This window comes from Canis lupus, chromosome 38 (assembly GCF_048164855.1).
Source record: "Canis lupus baileyi chromosome 38, mCanLup2.hap1, whole genome shotgun sequence".
Lineage (NCBI taxonomy): Eukaryota > Metazoa > Chordata > Mammalia > Carnivora > Canidae > Canis > Canis lupus.
Window position 1 is genome coordinate 18,997,943 of NC_132875.1, and position 22,282 is coordinate 19,020,224.

Genomic DNA, 22,282 nt, shown 5'->3' on the forward strand with positions numbered 1-22,282 from the left:
ACAAATCTCTCGTGAGACTGATAAGACACACGTGACAAACACCAGAATTGAGAAGTTTACATCACTACAGATTTTACAGAGATTAAAATATTAATAAGGGGAATATAACAAACAATTGTATGACAATAAATCCAACAAAATAGAAAATAGACAAATCTAGGGGCCCCTGGGTGGCCCAGTTAATTGGGTGTCCAACCCTTGATTTTGGCTGAGGTCATGATCTCAGAGTTGTGGGATTGGACCCAGGGTCAGACTCAGTGCTGGTGGGGAGTCTGCTTGAGAGTCTCTCAAGAGATTTTCCTCTGCCCCACCTCCTGCTTTTAGGCTCCCTCTCCCTCAAAACAAGTAAATGAATCTTTAGAAAATAGTAAATCTAAAAGACATTCCTAGTAAAAACTCTCAACAGATAGAAATACAAGGGAACTTCCTCAACTTGAGAAAGGGTCTCTGTGAAAAACTTAATGCTAATATCGTGTGTAATAATTGAGACTAAATACCTTAAAGATCAGGGAAAAAGGAAGAATGTCCATCTGTATTCCTTCTATGCATTATTGAATTGGAAGGGTAGCAAATGCAGTAAGAAAACAATAAATATGTGTATATATATTTACATATAATTTATATATATGGTGGTAGAAGAAAAAAGTTGGTTCTATTTTCTATTTATATATATTAACAATAAGTATCCTCAAAATAAAATTCAAAAGATACCAATTACGATGGATAAAAAGTATGGTAAGCTAATTTTAAATTTTATTTAGGAAATCAGTTTCTGATATGGACAAAATGACTTTGAAAACAAAAAATTTGAGGATTCACAGTATCTAATTTTAAGATTTATTACAAAATTCTATATTCCATATCAATATGGAACTAACATAAAGATATATAAAAAGATGAACAGACAAATGAAAGAGAATAGACAGTTTAAAAATGTATGTGGATATCAATGTGTGCATATATACAGAGAGAAAGAGAGAAGGTACATAGGGAAAGGATACATAGGATGAATAATCTTTTAAAACAAAGGTGTTGGGACATTTGTATATCAAAATGCAGAAAAAAAGACAAAAGAAACTTAATTGCATGCCATGGGCAGTATAATAAAAATAACTCAAAATGTATCATCAACATGTAAATAAACTACACATTTTAAATATATAAAAATAAAAAAAAATCTTTGTGTCCTATGTTTCATATATATATATATATATATATTATTTAAAAATAAGAATATCATTCAAAGAATAAAGAATACTATTAAGAAAATTAAAAGATAAAGCCTGGAAGAAAATATTTGAAAATCACATATCTGATAAAAGATGTCTATCCAAAGTATATAGAGAATTATCAAAACTGGATAATAAAAAACAATAAAAGTAAGCAAAAGATTTCAGCAGATAATTCACCAAAGAAAATGCACAGATGGCAAACGAGTCCATAAAAGGTGTTCAAAATCATTAGTCATTAGGGGAATGTAAATTAAAACTACATTATGATACCACTATATGCACATTAGAATAATAAAAACAGACCAAAAAACCTGTTCAAACCAAGCATTTGCAATGATATGCACGAACTGCATTCTTACACCCTATGAGATAGAAAGATACAAGTTTTCCCATTTAGGAAAAAAGTTTAGAAGTTTGAAAAAATATTTTTAATGTAAAATATAGACCTACCATCATGTTTATTTCTAGGTATTTATTCAAGCCAAATAAAAGCATATATCCCAATATAAAGACTTGTGCATGGATGTTCATAGCATCTTTGTAATAGCTATAACCTGAAAACAACTCAAATGTCCAAAAAGGATGAATGGAGCAACAAAATATGATATACTGTACAATGGAATACTACTTAGCAGTAAAAAAGAATTAACTACTAACACAAAAACAACATGTATGAATCTTGAAATAATTATCATGAGAGAATCGTGACAAAAATCAAAACTCTATGATTGCATTCATATAAAATTCAAACATGTAAAGAGAAATAAAAACAGATTATTGGTTTCCTGCAAAAGAGCTTGGATGGAGAAGGGCTACAAGGAAGAATTAAATAGGCAGGAGAAAACATTCAGGATTGATGGATATGTTTAGTAATGCATAATGGTTTCATGGATATATATGCCAAAAGTCATAAAATCGGACACTTTAAGTGCAGTTTATTTTTGCAGATCATAAAAAAGTATTCTGGTTCACTTTCAGAAAAATATAGAGCCATATTTTCCCATTGCACATGTACCAACTCAAGAAAGTTAAATATTATTTGTTAAACAATCTCAGTCATAAACTTAATCTTACAAAGCTTCACAAATTCTTAATCACAAGCATCTGTGTACAGGTATTTAGGTAGATAATGTAGCTGATGTGATACATTTATTAAGCTCTATGAACAATGTTAACAACAATTATACTCCTCAAGCTAATAGAACATTCATGTTTGATGTTTAAATAATTTCATTATCAAGATGAATAATAGGATTGACTTTGACAACTTTCTTAATTACTGATTTTGACAGGAAGCCAACACTAATTAGAATTTCATCTTTATAAAATGAATACACTGTTTGTAATCAGCCAAACATCCCTCAATTAAATCAGAGCTCTAATATTGCCCAAGTTGTCATTTTAATTACTACATAATATATGTAGAAAAATAAGTATTTATGTTAATTTTAAAATATTACTTTATAAACACCAATTTATATGTGAATTTTTGGTAATCTACTGCAATTTTTGCTACATGTGAAAGACATTAGAAGTATGCTTAGCACTTCAGTTATATTTAAGAACTACAAGTGTCTAAAGACTTACCTTTTCTAATTATTTTCAAAATAAAAATGTTTACTCTCCTATGGGAATGGGAACATTACAATAACCACAACAACACTCAAAAATTTTCTTTGAGGTTCCTTAAGTCTGACCTGTGGGGCACAGGTTGAGAGTGTGTTCAAAGTGCACCCAGCCAACTGGTAGACCATATGGTTCCTAGTTCACTTGGAATCGTTAAGTCTCATCTGTTTTTGGAGAAACTGCTTGAAGGAAGTCATTCCAGTCTGTCCTGTTTGTTCATGCCAATTTCAAGGTGACATTTCCACTCCATAAAATGACTGAGAATGGAAGTAATCTCATTTGGGGGTCCCCAACAATGGTATATAACCCTTTCTTTCCAGGAGTATCTTGTGTGTCATTGGAATTGTATTTCTTGTATGAGGAATCAGGCATTAATTTCCATCCCTCTGAAAAAATAGTGACCTGCACTTGAAGGTTAGTCATGACTCCTTTAAGTGTTTAAAGTCATGGAAGGCATCCCTACAGGTTAGGCTCAATAGGCTGAATTGCCTTACTTGTAGTCCAAGGTGGTATCTGGGCGATCTTTAATACATCCTGCTGTTTCTGAATTGACGCTTTGAAACAAGTACAAAGGTGCTGCCTGGCTCTCTAAGCTAAATGCTGATGGCTTATAGGGTTTATTCAGGTGAGAGTGAGGAGTATAAGGTTGAAGTCAATAGTACAAGTTATTATCATTTTGCTGCAAGGGTCCTGTTGATAATAGCTTTAGTTAAATGCCACATAAGACATTTCAGACTGATTTAGTTCCAGCCCTGTCAGTCAAATTGGAATCAGAGTGGCAGAGAGGATACACATGTGGGAAAATTCTACCTGTAGTGATTTGGTATAGAAATGAGGGTTAGGTATTGTTGGGAGATAATTCTCCATGAGTCCCATTTTTGACTGGCTTAAATTAAGTTGTATTGTTTGAACTATCTTTTCAAGGATAATTATACAACAAACAGCATTGGAAGATAGAGATAGTCGTTCACTCTAGGACAGAGGACCCATGGGTTCCCTAACCAGTATCTTTATTAGATAATCTATCTTTCCATGGCAACAGTTAGGCAGGCTTGCAAGCACCCCAATTTAAAAGATTGGAACTCTCTAAGCTTGAGGTTCGTTGACTATAATCCCAAACCTCTGCATTCAGGACACCAGATGAGCCTTTTCATTTTGCCTAGTGGGATGGCAGGTAAAAGAAACTGATTGGAACATGAGATGAGGGTAAAGGTACCTACTGTGCCCTGAGTAACAGAGTCCTTTCCTCCCCCTGATGCAGAAGTCTAATATTTCTTGCTAATATCTATGAAACTGTCTGGATAGCTACTTGTTTTATAAAGAAGGTAAAAATCTCAGACATTTCATAGTTCTTCCCTCCCTTGCCACATTCTGTAACCAAACCATTAATTCCCAAGGATCAGATTGATGATTCCTGGCACAAAGAGACAAAAGTGATGGGGCAGTAGTTATAGCTTTTTAGGTGTATTTGCATATTTGTTGTGTTAATTCATGGAAGCTTTGTTTTTCAGGGACCAAGAGACTTTATATTGGCAAAGACAAATTCCTTGAAATGTTTGAGTGTTCTCATTTTATGAGTAAAGTCATTCCAAGAAATAGCCACAAGTCCCTCTTCAGGGGAAGACTGAAGGAATTGTTCCTGTGTATATTTGCCATAGCTTTGCCTGATTCTTCTACTGGGGTCCTGGCTACTTCTTTTGTCAGTCAATTCAAGTCATGGTTCAACTGATTCAGACCCAAATTGGCATAAAGTTTGTGACTTTAAACCAGGGTGACTACCAATTGCCCAAGCTTGTTTCGTTCATGTAGATTAAGCAATTCCTTTTTTGGTGACTTATCGGTTTTATCTTAAGGGAATTCATGTTCTCTTGACCATCCCCAAGGATCTCTAAGGGTTCATTCACCTGTCTACTACTCACATATTGATATTCTTTACAAGAATTGCAGTCTACTTCTGAGGGTTAAGCATCATTATTATCTACTTTATGTCATTCCCTTTGCTATCCAGATGGTCAAATCTATGATAGTGTATCCTACCACCAGCTCTGACCTACCGAGAGCACCCACCACTTGTTTTCCTCATTATAATGCCAGTACACCCCTCATCCAAAGTGTCTTCAAGGCACTCTCCCAAATCTTAGTCAATTGGTAGGTTGATATTATTACTTTCTTTTTTTTTTTTTTTTTTTTTTTATTTATTCATGATAGGCACACAGTGAGAGAGAGAGAGGCAGAGACACAGGCAGAGGGAGAAGCAGGCTCCATGCACCGGGAGCCTGATGTGGGATTCGATCCCGGATCTCCAGGATCGCGCCCTGGGCCAAAGGCAGGCGCCAAACCGCTGCGCCACCCAGGGATCCCGATATTATTACTTTCTTAACACAGGAGATTTCTACTGTATCGATAACATTTGCCAACTTTTTTTTTAATTTTTATTTATTTATGATAGTCACAGAGAGAGAGACAGAGAGAGGCAGAGACATAGGCAGGGGGAGAAGCAGGCTCCATGCACCGGGAACCCGACGTGGGATTCGATCCCGGGTCTCCAGGATCGCGCCCTGGGCCAAAGGCAGGTGCTAAACTGCTGCGCCACCCAGGGATCCCAACATTTGCCAACTTTATGTTCTGCACCTTTTGTTCTAGCTCCTACCAGATCCATTCTCTTTCTTGTCCTGCTAGTGTATGTGGACTAAGTCCTACAGATCATTGAAGATATAGTATTGTTCCTCTTTTAGCTGACATTGCTCTTTCTTTATTAGGTTGTGTGGTGAGAATTCTAGTTATTGATCTTATGGCTAGGTACCTGAGCCAGAGTCTACTCTGAATGAAGCATATTGTCTTTAGAGACAAAGGGGTAAGCTATATCTGAAGGTCCTGTGAGTGAAGAAAGTCTGGGATTTCAGGGTTTTCAAGTATATATATATATATATATATATATATATATATATATATATATACCCCCAATTTCTCAATCTGCTGTCTCAGGGTCCTAGTCCTCCCAGATCAGGACCCTTATGTTCTCATAATGGATTTGCTGGGTTTGAGAATTCAGACTTAATATTCAGCTCTATTGTTGTCAAGGTGGCTTTGTGATAGTGTGCCAGTCTTATGTTAGCTTGGAAGTAGAGAAATGTAACTCAAGGTGGGGACAAGGGTGGGAATGAAAGTTCTATCCATACACCAGCAGGAATTGTAGGAGATAGAGTTTGAGTTCAGACCTCTGAGGGAAAGGCTTTCTAATCAGAGTCTAAGAGTTATAGAGTTTATAGAGTTATAGCAAATAAATTTAGTTCCTCTCCAGAATTAGTGGATATCAAATTTAGAGAGGTGGGAGGAGAGAGGTTTTTCAAATCTATCCAGTAACTGAAGGAAGGAGAAACTTCAGTGCTACTTAGGAAAGCCAGTCAGCTTGTCTGACACTAAGCAACACATTCTAGTAATTTGTTCTAAAGTGAAGAGAAAGCAAGATAAAACCAGAGCACAGGCCAGTTACCAAAAACTGGACGAGCAAGAACAAAGCAGACACTTCGTTTTCTTTCTGGCTCCATTCTTTGCTTCCTTTACAGCCTGTAGTTACGGCTTCACCCTTTCCTTCTCTTTTAGCTTCCTTGTCTCTGCAGTCCATTTTGAGGGATAGAACATCTAGTTTACAAGGTACAAGGAGTAAAGAAAGGGATAGAAGTATTATGAAGAAACTGTGGCTGAAGCATATTGCACAAGTAAAGGATTACAGACAACTACCTCTAATCCCTACACTGTTGCAAATGCAAAATTCTTTTATCCAGGTGGCATTTCATTGATCAGGGAAAGAGAGATTGGGCAACTGGTAGTTAGTTCCATACTCAGGAACAACTGAGATGGAGGTAAAGTGGTGGCAGGACTAATAATCTTAATCTTAATATATATTAACAAAGTGAGAAATCTATCTCAGGGTCAAGGAGAATGATGACTATGAATCTTTTTATTGAAACATATTATCAGTAGAAGAAAGTGGATATACACTACAGAAGAAAGTATATGTGAGAAAAGTCAGGAGACTCTAAAGGAGCAATAACTTAATTTATTGATTTATTAGCATATATAAAAAATTAAATGGAACAAATCTATTATTTCATCAACAATAGGATGTTGATAATGGTGCTTTAAGATAAAAGAAATGTATATTTAAACGGTATTAACAACTAAAATAAACAGATGTTCATATAAAGCCAATATAGTTGAAAGTTATTTCCTGTATTCCTTTATTGACTTCCCTCAGGATAAAACTAAGAACCATGAAGTCAGTAATTGTATGAACATTTCCTTTTGATGTCACAAGGGCTGTTGAACTCTTAACTGGATTACTTTTCTGAAACATGGGGTATAATATGGACATGAATGTGATTGTTTTTGTCCTTTCTGAATGTACATGAACTAACTCCATATCATTAATTTGGGGGACTATTCTTACCCAAAAAGTGCATTTCCTAATAGAATTCTAAAAATAGAAGGATAGCCTAGTAATAGAAATATTTCCTAATAATAGAATTTGGGTATCTGATGTAGTTTAGAAACAGAATATATGAGACTTTCGAGAAAATTATCAACTTTCATAAAGAAGTCTGAGCAAATTATTCTCTTTGGGAAGATAATGTCTAACTATAGGAAAAAATAGAAATTTTGGAAACTCAGATTGGATAAACTATAGAAACTAACTCAAAATAATGTATGCCGTGCAAAATCTTCAGTAATAAATGCTTAGTGAATGCTATATACAGAACCTAGTCTTAGTGAGGGAAATACAAATATACAAACCTTCTCTAGAAGTAATTAATTGTTGTTGTTAAGAGGTAGCCATATGCTCAGTTTAAGAGCAAGGTGCCCATGTGGCTGGAATTTGGCCATCTCGGGGAGGACAGTAGAAAATGTTGCCTGAAGAGAGTCCTTTAGCCAGTCATGTAGGGCCTTTTGGAATATAGTAAAAATTTCTGATTTTATGTGAAGTGTGAGCCCTGGAGGATTGTAAGCAGTAAAGAGACACCATCAGATCTGTGTTTTGAAATGATTACTCAGATTGATGTATGAAGGATAGATTATAAGGGGAATGCGCTATAAATTATAAACAAGGATATGCACATGGAGGCTGTTGCATAGTCGGAATAGTGACATTGATGGCTTGGATTAAGGTGATGGTGGAATTGTTGATAAATGTTCAGACATGGGATATATGTTGAAAGCTGATGACAGAATATTCTTCTATTTTTATTTGGAGTATGAGAAAGAGTAGTCAGGATGCCTCCAGGGTTTTTGGCTTGAGCAAATGCATAAACAGAATTGACATATAATGAAATAAAGAATTTGGGGATGGATAATGTTGGGTGTGGGATATCAAAATTACTGTTTTGGACACGTATACTTAGTGGAATGATATATGGGTCTATAATTTGTGGAAATAATTTGAACTAGAGAAAAATTATATGCCACTAGAATTCATAGGATTAGTCTAGCGATATAATTATCATTGACTCCAGACAATTTACAGTATGAGTGTAATAGTGAAGAGAAGAATTTCTAGGACAAAACCCTAAGACACTCTACATTGAAAGATTGGTCTGGAAGAGAAGTGGAGCCAGAAGAAAAACTGAGAGGAGGAAGCCATAGGAAATCCAGTGTAAACCCCATAATGCTCTATTAAGTTTTCCTTCCTTTGCCTTCCAACCATTTTTGCAATGTTAATTTATATTTTTTGACTGCTTATATTATTGATGTCTTTATTAAATGTAAACCCTTTGATGGTAGGAAGTGTGTTTCTTTTACTCACCACTTTATATCTAATGCCTGCCATGGTGTCCAATATACCCAGATGCTAAAAAAATTATTTGATGATTGAATAATTACTTTCTAATGTTATCCATGAAATGTTATTTAAATATATAATATAAATGATAAAAAATTTCACTTTCTAGAAGTTTTTATTGATTTTTTCTGTAAATATCAATATCAATAAATCAATATTTATATCCAAATATTTGACTACACTTCTATTGTTTTCCTCAGCTTATACTTTTTAAAATATTTACAATTATATGGATATTTACTATTTCCCATAGATTATTTCTTGATTTGTGTTTATTTCATTTTTAAAATTTACAAACAAAAAAATTATACTGAAGAGTCTATAATACTATCAGACATTTTTTAAAAATTCATTTTACATTTATCTCTTTAATGTATCTAGAGTACATCCTGATGGCAATTGTGATATGAAGAAGAAAACATAATTTTTTTCCTGTCAAAAAATAACTCTAACACCTTTTATTTAATACTTCTTCCTTTCAAGACATGTGTAAGATGTTATTTTTAAAATTTATTCAAGTAAAACTTGCTTACAGAAAAATGCATAAGTCATAATTATATAGTTCCATGATTTTTCACAGTGAACATATCCATACAATCAAGACCAATTCTAACAAAACTCTATCTCTAGATTCCTGATGTTTCTAACCACACCGTGTGTGTGTGTGTGTGTGTGTATGTGTTTAATTTTTTGGATATTGAAAATGTGATTTTAAAATGTAGATGGACATATATGTGATCTAAAATGCTTTGGCAGATGGGTCACCTGGGTGGCTTAGTCAGTTAAGCATCTGACTCTTGGTTTTAGGTCATGTCATGATCTCAGGGTGGTGAGATGGAGCCCCACGTTGGGCTTCCTGCTGAGCTTGTGGTCTGCTTCAGATTCTCCCTTTTCCTCTGTTCCTCCTCTCGCCTGCATGCTTCTTTTCCCTAAAACAAATTTAAAAAGAAATCTTTAAAATGCATTGGCAGAACCCAAGAAAAGTATCTTGCATTCCCCAGTTAGAGGTAACACTGACATCCCTACCCCTCCCACCATAGTTTTGCATTTTTTAATAAATTAAATAATACAGATACATTTATATAGCTAACCTTTTTTCCCCCCTAAACATTATGTTTGTGAGATCCATTCTTGTTCTGTGGCAAAAATTCATTCTCTTTTCTCAGTCTGTCGTACTCTCATATAATTAGCATCTATTCTCCTGTTAATGAAGATGTTTATTAATACTCAGTCTTTATGATGTTAATAAAAATCCAGTCTTTCATTGAACATGTGTATGTATTTCCATTACATGTATGTGCAGGGGAGGAATAGCTGGGTCATCTGCTAAGTTTCAGTAGTAGAGACAAATAATTTCCCAAAGATATTTTAACAGGTTAAAATTTTGCCATCAGTAAACAAGAGTTGTAGTTGTCCCATATTTTCAACAAATAATTTGGTTTTTTAGCCATTTTGGTTGGTGTGAGCAGTATTTGCTGTGGTTTTCATTTGCATTTCCCTGATTACTAATAAAGTTGAATGCCTTTACATATGTTTATCTGCTTTTCAAATATCCTCTTTTTTGAAATGAATATTCAAATCCTTTATTTTTCCACTGTCTTTTTCTTATTAATATGTAAGGCATATATACTATATATTACTATCTGTTTTATGATAGCCCAGTTTATCAATTGTTTTTCTTTCCTTTATGTAAGTAATTTTTGTTTCCTAATTAAAAATCTTTGTTTACTCCTAAGGTCATAAATATGTTCTCTGTTTTCTTTTATAAACTTTAATGTCTTAACTTTTACGTTTGGATTTATGATCCATCTACAGTTGATAATGTATGATATATACATGTATCTGATTGACTTTGGATCATTTGTTAAAAAGACTATTTTTTTCCCTGTAGCAATGAAGTGGCACCTTTTTATATATAACTTAATTGAAAATTATGTCTCCAAATTTTTCTTTTCCTGTGTTCTATTTATCTATCCTTCTAACCAATGTAACTCTATATCAGTTTTGATATGTGATCATGTAAATCCTCTGGTTTGGTTCTTCTCCAGGTTTGTTCTGGCTATCTTAGGTTATTCACATTGCCATATACATTTTTAAAAATAGCATTTCGATTTAAAAATATGGCATTTTTGATTGATTATACTGAATCTATATATAGAACTTGAGATGAACTGACATCTTTATAAAAATGAGTCTTTTAATTTGTCTCATGGGGTATCCTTTCACTTACTATGTCATCTTTAATTTCTCTCAATTAAATTTTATAGTTTTCAGTGTAGGATTATAATATATTCTGCTTTTGTTTATTTTTATACTCTATATTATAAGCCATTATAATAGCGATTCTTTAATATAAGTGTTCACACAGTTTTTGTGTACTCTATTTATCTTGTTTTACCTTCAATATGAAAGTGAATATTTTAATGGAATATGACATTTTTGATTGACAAATTAGCACTTTAGGATGAAATTTTAAAACCCATCTACTGCATTCTTAATTTTTGTTACTGTATTTTTCAGTTCTAGAAATTCTATTTGACTTTTTAATGGATTCCAGTTCTTTGTGGAAAAATTTTTGTCTATTTTGTGAATCTTATTTTTTATTACTTAGAATTTATTAAGCATAGAACTTAAAAAGTCTTTGATAATTTCAATATATGGATCATCTGTAGGCAAACTTTTTAAAAATATTTTATTTATTTATTCATGAGAGAGAGAGAGAGACAGGCAGAGACACGGGCAGAGGGAGAAGCAGGGTCCATGCAGGGAGCCCGATGTGGGACTCAATCCTGGGACTCCAGGATCACACCCTGGGCTGAAGGCAGCGCTAAACCACTGAGCCACCCGGGCTGCCCATTTGTAGGTAAACTTCTATTGATGACTTTTGTTACCCTTGTTTGTGTCATGCCCTTAGCCTGCTTTGCAAAATTTTTATTAAAAGCCAGACATTGTGACTGAACATTATGAAAACTCTAGATGATGTAAATGTTTCTAGAGAGAGATCACCCTTTTCTCTGCAAAATGGGTAAAGTAGGGATTGAGTTTAACCTGATTTACAGTTTCAGACAGTCTCTGCTTCCAGTTGAACTTTTAAATCTGTGGTCTAACCTGCCCAGCAGTTTCAACTAAGTTGTTGTACAGACCAGTCTCACAAGAAAAGTCTAATTCTTGTCTTCTCAACACATCAGGACTTCAGAAAATTATGATAATTTTCAGAAAATCTCTGCTTTGCTTTTCAGTCTCCTACCCTATACTGCTTGAAAATTCAGTAACAATTTCGGTAGAACATTTGGTACAATTTAGAGCCTAGATCTCCATTTTTGTTTTACTTGAATTTTCAGCCTTTAGATCTCTAATTTTCTATATAAAGCTTGTCTGTACTATGCCCGGCCCACACCTAGAACCTCAGACTTGCCTGGAATCAGCCAATGTCCTGAAGGACAATATTAGTGCAGTATGATGGTCTCCTTTCTGAGACATTTCTCAAGTCTGTGTTTCTTTCTGCTAAAGTACTGTTGCCTCAAAAGTTTTCCAGTGTCTTCAGTATTTTTGTTATATTTTATTTTGTATTTTATGTAGATTTTCTAGCTGAGCTTGGTAGAAGAATTGATCTATCAAAAGAGACTCATCTCACCATGTTATATATTCTTAAATATCAAAAACAAGAGAATAAACTCTACAGATCTTGGTCTGAAGACACACATGCACATTCAAACATATCACTGTTAAAATGAGTACTATTCATCAGGATTATGTAGTCAATGATATTGTAATAGTGTTGTATGGTGACAGATACTGTCTACACTTGTGGTGAGCGGAACATAGAGACTTGTCAAACTACCATGTTGTATACCTGAAACTAATGTAACATTATGTAACAACTATAATTTGAAAAATGAGTGCTGTTCGCTTTTAATCCATAGTCTTATTTTTAATTATACTTTTGTTGGTTTTTATGTTCCTATAGTTTCCAAAATTTCAAACAATGGAAATGGAAAAATATACTTAGCAGAAGTAAGCTTAGAGAAGGAGTATGTTCTATTAATGAGATTTATATGAATACTATGGAAACTAGATGGCATAATGTATTTATTTGGAGTTTTTAGATAATTTTTTTATAATGCAATAACAGAAGTGTATTTAGTGAAGCAAAACATTTTGTTTGAGCTACCAAAAATGACTTTAAATATTATTATAGCATTTTAGGATAGTGATAGGTCTTATTTATTTATTTATTTATTTTCAACAAGCAAACTTTTTATTATTAACTCGAGTAATCATGGCCTTCTAAAGACCATTCTGGTTATCTTTGGTTTTCCTGGGTTGGTGGGGGGAGAACTCTGTGCCTGCTATTTTGTTTCAAGTAGGTTTTTAGCTATAAGCAGTTGAATTACTTACAAGATAGCTCTAAATAACACATGAGTTTGAATCCTATGATAACTTTTTCAGAAGATAATTATTTGGTAGAGGACTGTATCAGAGAGCATGTAAGAATCTTGTGAATTCTTGTGTTCTCAATCACTGTAAGTGCCTACCTAAAAAGCTTTCAAATTAAATATACATTGCTGGTTGATGTTCACTGGTTTGTGATTATTTTAACTCACATTGACATTTACATACTGCCTTGTGTATATATTATTTATATATGTGTGTATATACATTGTATATACTGGAGTATATACACTGCAGCTGTTTCAATTTCAGTGATGCAAAGATCAACATCCAGCAATATACATTCAGAATATTTAGTTTATATAGAAGGTAGTGGCAGATATATGTTGATTATTTTTTTAAAGATTCTATTTATTTATTCATGAGAACACAGAGAGAGAGGCAGAGACATAGGCAGAGGGAGAAGCAGGCTCCCTGCAGGAAGCTCAATGTGGGACTCGATCCCGGGACTCCAGGATCACACCCTGAGCCAAAGATAGATGCTCAACCACTGAGCCACCCAGGCGTCCCTATGTTGATTATTTTAAAGCTGTTTTTGTTTGTTTGAGAGAAATTTAAACTGTTTTCTGCATTACAACATCTTTAGAAGTTTTCAACATTTGATGGGAGACTATACAATTAAATAATATGATTTAGCTTGTTTTAAAGTATCGGGTTATAAATATTGTTACCAAGGTGACGATTCATTTAATGAAAACATCCTTTGACTGAGCCAGATTTGGGACATTAAAAAGTTCAGTTAATAAAGTTTATGCAGTGTTTGAAAAACAGAAGTAACTCCTATTTATTAGGAGGTATTTATTTATTTACTTCCTTGTTTATTTAGATAAGAGAGTAGCTTTAATGGATTCCCCAAATGCATAATAGCTAGAGAAGCAAATTGGGTCATGATAAATAAATGAGGATTCTGGTACACTTCATTTTTACAAAAAGTATAAGTATTTCCTGATCCAGAAGAAAGTTAGCCAGCAATGGGTATTTAGGGAAGATGTTACTACATTAATATCACAATTAAAGACTGAACAGTGTAATGGGTAAGAGCCTAACATCAGGAGTGAGATCGCCTGGGCTCATATCCCAGCTGTATCCTTAACTAGCTGTATGGTTTTGAAAAAGTTACCATGTTCCTCTTTCCTCAACTTTACAGTTGAGGAAATAAATAGTATTCATCAATAGGGTTAGTGTTGGGGTTAAATTATTGTACATGAGATTCTTTGAACAGCACTATGGAAGCTTTAGCTAGTTTTATCATTGAGATCAAATATTGAAATAGTCTCTGGGAAAAACAGATAATATATTCACATTCACATTTATTTGAAAGACATAACAAGCTTTATTCAAAGTATTGTTCTTATTACCAAAAATACATTATGATCCATTTTGAGTTTATCTTTGTGTATGGCGTAAGAGATTGGTCTAGTTTCATTCTTCTGCACGTGGCTGTCCAATTTTTCCAGCACCATTTATTGAAGAGACTGTCCTTTTTCCAGTGGGTAGTCTTGCTTTGTCGAATATTAGTTGACCATAGAGTTGAGGGCCCATTTCTGGATTCTCCATTCTGTTCCATTGATCTGTTTGTTTTTGTGCCAGTACCACACTGTCTATTAAGGCAAGGGAAACAAAAGCAAAAGTGAATTATTGGGACTTCATCAAGATAAAAAGCTTCTGCACAGCAAAGGATACAGTCAACAAAACTAAAAGACAACCTACAGAATGGGAGAAGATATTTGCAGATGACATATCAGGTAAAGGGCTAGTATCCAAGATCGATAAAGAACTTATTAAACTCAACAGTAAAGACACAAACAATCCAATCATGAAATGGGCAAAAGACGTGAACAGAAATCTCACAGAGGAAGACATAGACATGGCCAACACGCACATGAGAAAATGCTCCGCATCACTTGCCATCAGGAAATAAAATCAAAAGCACAATGAGATACCACCTCTCACCAGTGAGAATGGGGAAAATTAACAAGACAGGAAACCACAAATGTTGGAGAGGATGCGGAGAAAAGGGAACCCTCTTACACTGTTGGTGGGAATGTGAACTGGTGCAGCCACTCTGGAAAACTGTGTGGAGGTTCCTCAAAGAGTTAAAAATAGACCTGCCCTATGACCCAGCAATTGCACTGCTGGGGATTTACCCCAAAGATTCAGATGCAATGGAACGCCGGGACACCTGCACCCCAATGTTTATAGCAGCAATGTCCCCAATAGCCAAACTGTGGAAGGGGCCTCAGTGTCCATCGAAAGATGAATGGATAAAGAAGCTGTGGTCTATGTATACAATGGAATATTCCTCAGCCATTAGAAACGACAAATACCCACCATTTGTTTCGACATGGATGGAACTGGAGGGTATTATGCTGAGTGAAATAAGTCAATCAGAGAAGGACAAACATTATATGGTCTCATTCATTTGGGGAATATAAAAAATAGTGAAAGGGAATAAAGGGGAAAGGAGAGAAAATGAGTGGGAAATATCAGTGAGGATGACAGAACATGAGAGACTCCTAACTCTGGGAAACGAACTAGGGGTGGTGGAAGGGGAGGTGGGCGGAGGGATGGGGTGACTGGGTGACGGGCATTGAGGGGGGCACTTGACAGGATGAGCACTGGGTGCTATGCTATGTGTTGGCAAGTCGAACTCCAATAAAAAAAATATACAAAAAAAGTACATTTTGAAAAGGTGCTGAAAACAAACATTGGTAATAGTCCACATCATTAGTGTTCACCTTTTCAAATGTTGAGAATCAGTCATGTTTTTGAGACTTTTTGTTTTCCTAATTAATATTTTATATGAGATATTTTTCTTACTATCATGGGAGCTAATGTTTTTAGTGTAGGTTATGAATAAAATAGCTATTTGCCAGTTTTTATAATGAGAAATTCAAGCAGTCTTCTATAACCTGTCTGCATCAGTCTTTGCCACTTCTTTCTTCCTTTCACAGCAAGGTATTTCAAGGTAATCTTATACTTTCTGTGGGATCATCAATTTCTTCAAGAAGCTTTGTTTCCTATAAGTAGAGTTTGTAGAAAACATCTGGGTATTGGTATTTCATTGCTGCTGGGCTGTCGTTGCTTCTAAGTACTCTTAGGAGATACACGTTTATGTGTATCTTATCTGACCACCCACCCACACACATACCTACCTGTAGATGGGTTTAAAAAAACATAGACACATTTTAAAATCTGCCAATTCCAACCTAATTAGCACAAGCTTCTTCTGGCATCTTTTAAAGTATATTTTTAATTTCCTCGTCTAGTAGAAAGAAATATGTCTCCAATTTCCCATATATATATATGTATATATATATATATGGGAAATGAGACATATATATAAATAAATATATATATATTGCTTAATCTTCAGATAGAAATGAAGTACATGATTCAGACTCACTAATCCATATTGCTATGAAAAATGAACTATTAGGAGTCCAACATGAGTTTACAGTTCTTTGATTTTTAAGCTTGAAGCAGAAACATTTTCCAAGTGTCTGTGTGACAATTTGCTGTTGATATGTTGGTGAAAGCAAGACTTATTCCATGTGAATGGACAGGGAGCCTCCTAAGCACATGGCTACAGAGAAGAGTGATGCCTGCGGGTAAAAGTCCATCACAGTGTGTCACTGGACCCAATGATTCATAACACGTCACATCCAAGGGTTCCCTTCTAAGATCCCCAAAGTCTTATCTAATCATGTCATCAGAATCATAATCCATAGTTTTGTGAGCATATCGAATCCGGTTGTAGATGAAACTCTTCTGATGGATCTCCTCTTCATTCAGAGTTCTCTGAAGTAAAAAGACGAGTTATCCAGCCTGCCTCACTCTCAGAGTGCTTATACTCTGCGGTAGGCAAAATTCTAAGATACCCCCAGGATTCCCTCCTTCTGGTATACATGCCCTAAATCACTCTCTCTCTTTGAGTGGCGATGGGACTGGTGTCTATCAATCATATGATGATCTATCTCTCTTATGATTCGATTACTATTCACCTCACTTTCAGTTAATCAAAAGGGTAATTACCCTGAATAGGCCTGACCTAAGCAAGTGAGTCTTTTAAAAGAAGGGAAAGCATCAGACACATGCTTCTTTTGATTTAGAAGGAAGCAAACTACCAGCTTGTAAAGAGAACCATGTGGCAAAGAGAGGTGTTCTCTAGTAGCTGCGATCCTTCATCCTGCAACCACAGAAACTGAATTCTGCCAACAGTGATCTTGGAAGAGTTCCTGGAGCACCAGGAGAGTTCATGGGGTCTGGCCAACTCCTTGCACTGAACCTGGTGAGACTCTGAGCAGGAAACTAAGCAAGTTGCTGGTACCCAGACTTCTGAGGCAGGTAACCAATTTGTATTCTGTTAAGGCAGAAGTTTGTGGTAATTGATAATGCAGCAGTAGAAAGCTAATGTGTGTCCCATTTAAACCGACAGAGAGGAAGAGCTTGTTCAGAGAAACTGTGAAATTCAGGCCCATGTTTCTGATGTTCCTATTCTAGCAGCAGGGAATGGTCTCTGATCAGGCCCCAGTTTTGCCCCCGAGGAGTACTTTCTTAGTACAGCTTTCTCAGTAGTGCTTGGCTCTCTCCTTTAGATTGTCCTTCTTTTTCCAAAAGAAATGGTCCATGTTTGCAGCAAAGCAACCCTCCTGCAGTGTCTGTTTCAAAAATGGGGCCAAGAGACCTCATTTAATTTCAAATTTTCTCAGCCCCTGCTTCCCAGTGCAAGCTGGCAGGGTTTTTAATAGTACACTTATTTAAATAACTTTGTGAGTTTCCTGTGACATTTTGGAAGGCTTACTCCCTGCCCCAAAAGTCACATTAATTTCATGACAGACTTATCTCCACCTTAGGGGCGTCAGGCTACTACTATGTGACAATATTCATATGATTTTTTGAATTCCATTTTTGTCAAGCTGATAAGATCTATTAGGCATAGTTTAAATCTTTCTGAGATCTTTAGAAAAGATTTTACTACTACAACCTTGCTTTGATCTTTACCTTGAGGCCACTTATTGCTTCAGAATCTTTGCCAGGTCCACAGACTTGAAATGTGAAAGCTTTATATTCCAGATCAGCTAGTTGTGACGCCTCCCATATTTTTCCTTCAAATTGACCTTGCAACATGAATGATTCATTTTTATCACTTCTCTTTATTCTAGTACCTTATCATACTCAGATAAAAGAAGCCAGAAGATACTTTGTAAATTCTGCTAGAACATGTCCTTAGCCAGATCCACTAGCTCATTAGGTATAGTTGCCGTCTTTCCTGGTACTTTCTCTGTCTCTGCACACGTGGGTCGCCAGTATCCCATCCTGCACAGTAGTTTCCTCACCGTATTTATAGATATAGTAGCAATTTATTTGCAGTTCCTCCAGGCTTCTCATTAGGCCTCTCTCCGCTTTTCCTCTTTCCCTGTTGACCGCCTGCTGAAGGTCACAAAGACAAAGCAACATTTCAGGTTTTTGTTATGGCAGTACTGCATTTCAAGGTACTATTTCTACTTCAGGCATTCATCTATAATTATAGATACACAAACACATTCCTCAAAAACCAGGGGCTTAAAACACCAAAAATATATATATATATATATTTTTTTTTTTCTCACAATATTGTGGATCAGTGATTTGGGCTGGACTCAACTGGTTGTTTCTACTGTTGTGTTCTACTGGAGGTACTCCTGTGGCTGGCCATTCAGTTGAGGCTAAATGGACTCACAGCACATTAGGTGGTTCACGCTGGTTGTCATCTGGGCTGCATGTCCACAGCGTATTAGCCTAGGCTTCTTCACATGTTGGAAATATTACAAGAAGCCCCAGTGCAAGAGGGGCTTTTTGTTTGTCTCTACTTGTATTACCTTGGTTTTGGTCCTATTAGGCAAAATAAATCACATGGCCAAACCTAGAATCAATGTGGAAGTGACTACAGAGGACATATATGTAATATATACAGAAAGGTTCATTGGGTGTCATCACTCTGACATCTTTCATTTTGTTAATAGGAATATTCTGTAATGCTAAAACTGTAAGTTAGAAATTCTGTAACTTCTCCAACCCACAATGACACAATTACGTGAAATTTTTCGGATCATGACTGGGTTTTCTATGTATATTTTTCAACATGCATTGAACTATCTGGTTACCCTTATGGAGGTCATCTCTATTACAGAATCATTTTTCTTAAATCTCACCAGCTCTGGTATGCATTTTTTCCTTCCTTCTTATTAGTTTGTTATTGAGGGCCAGCATTTATCTCTTTTGGTTCCACATGACTTTCCAGAGGCACTCTTTATAGAACATTCACCTCCTATCCTGCCTTATCTTTTTTCTGTTCTCTTCAGGTAGACAGTGTTTTCTTCTCTAAAGAAGAGATATTATCATCTTTAAGTTACAATGCTGGTTATGAATGAGCTCTTTCTTCAAATGTCATATTCTAATTAGGAAGATTTCTGAACAACTTAATCTTATAGTAACCCTAGTTAAGCAGGTATGATTTTGAAGAAGTAAATTTGAAAGAATCTTCTCTCTCTGCTATGATTTCCTAATCAAAAGTTATTATGCGTGCATGGCATAATTATGAGGGTTTTTTTTTTAAATCTGTTCTTTCAGTTCATGGCTTCAGTGTATTTTTAATGAGCTCAGAATAAATAAGTCATATTTTTCTTTTTTTAAAGATTTTATTTATTTATTCATGAGAGACACAGAGAGAGGCAGAGACAGAGGCAGAGGGAGAAGCAGGCTCCACATGGGGATTCCGACGTGGGACTCAATCCCGGGACTCTGCGCTCACGCCCTGAGCCGAAGACGGATGGTCAACCGCTGAGCCACCCAGGCGCCCCAATTTTTCTTTGATAGTATACACATTAGAGTATGATCCCTGAAATTCCAGTAGCCATCCTCTTCTACACTAAGATGACAGTTTGAAGGGTGAGAGAATGAAAAGGAGATAAAAAAAAAGAAAATCTCAATGACTTTTGAGTCATTTATTCTGTCAGTTGTAAGCACTACTATGTTTTCTTTCTTTCCTTATTTTCTGTATATATTTACTAATAATTATTCTCCTATTATAAGAATTTAGGAATATTATTTTCTTGGTCACTTGCAACTAATACTGTACATGATTAATATAAAACCCTAATAAAAGCATTGATTTCATGGGCACCTGAATGGCTCAATCAGTTAAGCATCGGCCTTTGGCTCAGGTTATGATCCCAGGGTCCTGGAAAGGAGCTCCACAGGGGGTTTCTTGCTCATGGGGAGTCTTCTTGTCCCTCCCTCTTGCTTGTGCTCTCTCTCTCTCTTTTTCTCAAATAAATAAATAAAATCTTTTAAAAATTTGATTCAAGGTATAAACATACTAGAGAGGCTATTGTGAGGAAAGTTCAGTCATAACAAAACATTACCAAATATTAATGATATTTTTTGTGGATATTAAAGGGTATGTTTACATTTGGTATATTCAGTCTCAATTTATATGTTTTTTTATAAAAGTCACATGCTGTCATCTTTCACATCATCTGTTTTCAGTCTTCCTTATACTAATCCGTCCTTCAGATAGACATTTATCATTTACTTTGATCTAAATACTATGATTTGTGCTGGGGAACAATCATCAACATTCATTCGGAGAGGTTTTTTTGTCTACTTTAAGGATAAGAGACAGTGAATTGAAATACAGTATGATGAAAGCTAGTTGAGGGAGCTTTCTGGCATGTTAAAAATCTGTTTTAATTGTGTAATGCAGATGTATACATTTGTCAGAACTCATATAAATTTACGAATAAAATTGAAGCATTTTGTTGTGTATAAATTATGCTTCTGTAAAGTATCCATCGTAATGAAGTGCAATAATAAGAGTAAAGAATAAAGCAACAGGTATTCACTTGTTTATATAGTTATGCTCCAATTTTATCTTATTTTCACATTATATACATCTTACTCTATTCTAGTTTGCCTTGCAATTACATTTTTCTTTTTCTGTTTTCTTTTCTTTAGGTATCTTGCTGTGGCCTTTACCAAATTCAAGCTATGGACTTAAACTTGATCACATATTCTTCTATTGGGTCATAAGCCCTACTGAGGGTGAAATACAATTTTTCTCAGTTAATTACACAATATGCTTGACTATAGGGAAAAAATTCCTGAAAAAGAAAACTTGAAAAAAATTGTAAAATAAGGGAATAATTTGGAAGGCATTGCAGGAGTAGATGGATAAGAGTGAAAAGTTAATTGAAACTCTTGAGGAAATAAGAATCAGAAAAATGATGCCATTTAAAAAAAAAAACAACTAATGTGTAGATGTTTAGACTTCAGCTTGGGCTTTCTGCAGTTTTATTATCTGTTCAGCAGATAGTTATTTAATTATTTCAGTTGATCTTTCTTTTAATAAAGGAAGCATGTAACTCAGAGTAAAATAAAATAACTCCAGGTTAGAACTAGAGCAATTTGACCACCATCTGGAAGAGTGACCTGGTTGATGACCTTTCACAATTCCACTTTACTGTCCTCCATGTTCTTTGATGTGGAGCTAGAATCTCTCACCAGGAAGTAATTTATATGCAGAAAAATGATATCAACATAGCTCTAGGGAACCATCTTCCTTTATTTATTAACTGCATGTTTCTTTAATGGGAATTTCAATAAAAATAAGCATTCAATATTTAAATATTTAGTTTCTAAGTAATTTTTGAGATGCATATTTCAACTTTTACATTCTTAGCAGGATTTTTTTTAAGAGTGCCAGACTTAGCTTTTAATTTTAGTTATTAAAGCTTTATTGAGATCTTTATTTAAATAAAGTACTTTGTAATATTTCTCTAGTGTGTATTTTGAATATATATTCATTTCTCATAATATTATTACTTCAAAAAAGTCATGTGGGACTTGTTAGACTTTTTTATATAAGTTTTAAATATATTATTAATTGATTGATTGATTTAAAGAAAGGTTGCATTGAATTGGCAAACCCAGGTCCTTTTGTTTTAATTTGTCGATATCAGCCATAGTTAAGCAGACACATGTTCAAAGCTGTCAAAATTTAGAAGAATGAGAAGGCAAATTAGTTTGGATTTTCACTTCACCCTCCATAGCAATTAAATTTTGGATTCTTCTGTAGATTCAGGTTCATAAGGAT

General features: G+C 34.9%; 1 long non-coding RNA gene across 2 annotated transcripts in view; it reads left to right on the forward strand.

The window, feature by feature from the left end:
- LOC140626728 (uncharacterized) overlaps positions 1 to 21,886 on the forward strand; it is a 68,037-nt gene extending 46,151 nt beyond the window's left edge. The window contains exons 3-4 of one of the 2 annotated variants that reach the window (XR_012025776.1): positions 17,259 to 17,493; positions 21,145 to 21,886. This is a non-coding gene — a long non-coding RNA (uncharacterized lncRNA). The remainder of the gene's footprint in view (positions 1 to 17,258; positions 17,494 to 21,144) is intronic. The other variant, XR_012025775.1, reaches the window with a different exon arrangement.
- The last annotated feature ends 396 nt before the right edge of the window (positions 21,887 to 22,282 follow it).